Source organism: Suncus etruscus, chromosome 1 (assembly GCF_024139225.1).
Source record: "Suncus etruscus isolate mSunEtr1 chromosome 1, mSunEtr1.pri.cur, whole genome shotgun sequence".
Lineage (NCBI taxonomy): Eukaryota > Metazoa > Chordata > Mammalia > Eulipotyphla > Soricidae > Suncus > Suncus etruscus.
In genome coordinates, this window is record NC_064848.1 from 130,263,091 (window position 1) to 130,267,550 (window position 4,460).

Below are 4,460 nucleotides of genomic sequence, written 5' to 3' on the forward strand. Positions count from 1 at the left end.
AGACAAGCTCTAGGCTTCAGGCAAGTTATTGTCCGATCCAAGACATTGTCCGTAGTGCCAACACACTTTTCACACAGTCTCTGTTGTTGGTATCATGTTTCTGTATTAAAGATTCTGGAATCTGCATGTCCTACATTGAAGTCATGATGTGGAGTGTCTTCTCGTTTCACCTCACCATGAAAGGGCAATGCAGAAAGCCCTTTCCTGTAAGCAGGTTGTTGTTGTTGTTAAGTCTTCTCAGTGTTCAGGGAAGTCTCTTTTGAGCAGGACAATGTCTGAGCAGTGGTAGGGTCTTCCGTGGTAGAGGATTGCTTCCAGGTGATGTTATAGATAAACCTCACAATTAAGGGGCAATACAGCAAGCCCTGTCCAGTAAGCAGGTCATTGTTCTTGTTGTCTTCTCAGTGTTAAGGGGTGTTTCTTTTGAGTAGATAGATGTCAGAGCAGCTGTAGGGTCTTTCCTGGTACAGGAATGCCACCAGGTGATGTTATATACAACCTTGGATGTTTTGTAAATGTCTTCAAGATAAAATCTTCTTATATGTACTCTTTATCATGAAAATGTCTTGTAAACTAATAAGTGTTACATGAAAAATTACCTTTGAATTGCTACTATTATAAAAATGGAATATTGTGAGGGTGTGTAATGATGAATAAATAATGAATACACAAGGATAAAATATTTTTAGAAATTTTATACTCAGTGATAATTGTCCTGGTGGTACATGAGTGGCAGGTTTGGTGCTCAGACCCATGATAGTATGCAGGCCTATGTGGCAAGTGGTAGAGCAGTTACTCTAATATTTTTTTATTTTACTTATTTTGTTCTTTTCCTTTAAAAATCATCAGCGATAATAACTTTGTTCCTAGAGTTAAGACCTCATGAGACCAGAGTGATAGTATAGTGTATAGAGTACTTGCCTTGTATGTGCTTAACCTAGGTTCTATTCTTGGCATTCCAGATAGTCCCCTGAGTATCAATAGCAGTGATCTTTGAAGAATGAATCAGGAGTAATCCCAGAGCACTGCTGGGAATGGTCCCCAAACCAAACTAAACAAACCAAAACAAAGAGGTAGTATCTTTTTTTTTTTTTTTAATATGGATGGAACGCTTCACGAATTTGCATGTCATCCTTGCGCAGGGGCCATGCTAATCTTCTCTGTATCGTTCCAATTTTAGTATATGTGCTGCCAAAGCGAGCACAGAGGTAGTATCTTAAAGGAGAAATAGCATAGCATTCTACAAAAACATTCAAAAGATTTGGGTATAAATTCTGGCTCTTGCATTTTCAATAATACGATTGTAGACAAATTGCTGGTCTCTCAATGATTCAGTCTTCTCATTAGCAAAAATGGGAATCTTGATAGGTTCTTTGAAGACTATTTCAAAAGACTGCTTTAGATTAGATATGATGCATGTAATAATTTGGCAGTCAGTATATCCTTAACTAATGGTTGGTATTATTGTCATAGACCTTGCAGCTTTCAGTAGAACCCTGTAGAGTCTTGCTAAAGGACTTCAGTTTCCTTAAGAAGAAAATTTACTTTGATTCCATCAGATTGTTTGAGAAATCTGTAGCTTACTCAAATTCTTTGGAGCCAGTGTGTTGTGTAATGAAAAGACTACCTAATGTGCAATCAAGGGACCTACATTTCCATTCTTCTTTGCTACTAATTATCTCTGTAACACTGAGCAGATAATTTAAATCTCTGTGGGCAACAAGGTGATTCTTGGAATAGAGGATACTAAGACAGCTTCTAAAACATTTGATTTTAATTCTTTGGGACAAGCTCAGAGGACACAATGGGAAGATAGTGAAATAGGTAGGATAAATATGAACAAAATGACATTTAATATAGAGATGAGATAATTATGAACATAACTAGCACCCTGAGTAATATGCTCAGGACAATATATAGGAGAGATCTTATACTTAAGATGAAAGTTAAAGAGAAGTGAAGATCATAGCTACTTTAATGTATTTCTAAAAACTTTGTTTTTCATGGGACATTTATAGAGTTCGCTGACATTAAAGTTTCTGATGCACGTAAATTACAAGTTTCTAAGATTGCTTCTAATGGTGTCAAGTGCTCAGAATCTTTGAACTAGATAACATTAAGTTGAAAGAAGGAGGGAAAAGGTTACCAGGCTAAAAGGGGTTCAATTAATTGGGGTTAAGATGACTAGTGACACTATTTTTTCACTTACAATTTTATATAGAAGTAATTTATAGGGGCCCGGGGAGATAGCACAGCGGCGTTTGCCTTGCAAGCAGCCGATCCAGGACCAAAGGTGGTTGGTTTGAATCCCGGTGTCCCATATGGTCCCCCGTGCCTGCCAGGAGCTATTTCTGAGCAGCCAGCCAGGAGTAACCCCTGAGCACCGCCGAGTGTGGCCCAAACCCCCCCCCCCCAAAAAAAAGTAATTTATTTTCCAGAGGAGAGTTTATTTTTATTATAATTGTTAGGTATAAAAAGTTACTTCCATCCAAATCATATTTACAAATATTTCTAGTTTGAAAACTGAACATTAAGATGCATATTTTGGTCTCTTCACCACAGATAATTGTAGAAAGTTAGAGAGGCAGCTCAACAGGCTGGAGTTCATGCTTATCATAGATGAAGTAAATTAAGATGATATAGTATTTCCTATATATAGCTCTACAAAGATCCCCAGGCATTGTAAAAAACAAAACCAGAGTATCAAGCTGAAATATCTTTTGAGTACTGACAGGTATTACCCCCAAACAAAACAAAAATAAAAAATAAGGTAGAGGTTTTGGTTCAATCTTCAATACTTTAACTCTTTTGTTTCATTTAAACTATAATAATACATGATGATACTTAATAATTATAATAATGATAAAGAGTCGGAAGAAATGGTGTCAGTTCAATCTTTGCTGTTTCTTTGGGTCTCTTTTAGCTGGTACTCTTCGGGCATGCTGGATTTGATTGCATGCAGTCTAACTCTGGGAGTATCTCTGTGATGATGTATTTGACTGTTGATTCTTCCTGGGAATCTCCTACCTGGGCCTCTGGGACTCCAATGATTCTTATGTTGTTTCTGTTGAGTTTATCAAAGGCATCTATTTTCATCTGTTCAAATTCCTTGAGTACTTTTTCCATTGTCTGATCATTTGTCTTAAGGGTCTTTTCCAATTTCTTCTGCTGTATTGCGTTGTTCTGCATCTCATCTTCCAGCACGCTGCTTCTGTCCTCAGCTGCTGTTACCCTGCTGAAAAGGCCATCCACTGAGTTTTTCATTTAGCTACCGTGTTTTTCAGATCTGTTATTTCAGCTTGGAGTTTTCTGATTTCTGTCTTTGTGGTCTGTTCAGATCTATCTATGCTTTATTTGAGTTCTACGAACATCCTCCATATTTCTAAACCCCTTATCTGAGTGGTTAATCAGATGGTTAAAATTTTTTGGGTCATCAGAGCTATCATCTTCATTCTCTGTGCATGGTGTTTGTCTGCGAGGTTTCCCCATTGTCACGCTTGTAGTGTGATTTTTTTCTGCTGTGGTGGGGTTCATTGGTTAGAAAGAGTGCACAGCCGTGAAGCGCTAAGTGGAGTTGCCATGTTCTTCTGTGGCCTCTAGGTGACAGTTTCTTTTGGGGGCCCTTCCTGGCTCTCTGAGGAGAGCTTCAGTGAATCAGAAGAGATACAAGCAAAGCCAACAGGTCCCTTCAAGTTCTAACAGTCATCAAGGGCACAGCAGGGCAGAACCTCCACAGACAAAGGTATCAGCTCTCTGCCCGGCGACCTCCACAGCCAGTCCTTACTCGGTCTTTCTTGGCCTCTCCCAATCTTTGCTGTTTATGATATTTATCAAAAAAACTGCTGATAACTAAAAATTGTCAGTTTTAATTTTCTACTGTGAGTGGTTATAAACATGAAATGTGATATATCTAAACTCAGTCATATGACTGTGAATAAAATTGCATACTTTACTTACTATTATAGAGTAAGTAACAATTTAATAACTACTGAGGAAAAAAAGGCCTATAGGCATAACAACTATTGTTAACACTTTTTTTCATTTTTTATTGTTAAAGAACATTTTAATGATGATTCAGGGAGATACAGAAAAGAACAAAATAAAAAGAGAAACCACTGTAACTAAACATTGGTAACAGAGCTACTGATAATGTTTTATGTACATATTTTCAGTTCATTTTATGTGTATAAATTGTGTCTCCCAACTGAGTTATTATTATGCATTTATCCTGATATTTCATAAAAAGGGAAACATGGAAAAAATTTAAAATACTTCAAGCAATTGGGCTAAAGATGTTATTTTGCTTGTTAAAACTGAAATTAAGATAATCTTTACAACTATGTTTTGTTATTATGAAAACAGTATTTCTGAATGTTATTCTCATGATTAATCCCCTTCAAGTCCTTTCTAATTGACATGTAACTAGTAAAGCTAGATTACATTTCATTATCAATGAAAAT

The 4,460-nt window shown here is 36.8% G+C and overlaps 1 non-coding gene across 1 annotated transcript; it reads right to left on the reverse strand.

The window, feature by feature from the left end:
* Positions 1-1,097: 1,097 nt before the first annotated feature.
* Positions 1,098-1,204, reverse strand: LOC126025045 (U6 spliceosomal RNA). Its single transcript, XR_007501098.1, has one exon. It is a non-coding gene; the product is annotated as a U6 spliceosomal RNA (small nuclear RNA).
* Positions 1,205-4,460: the final 3,256 nt, after the last annotated feature.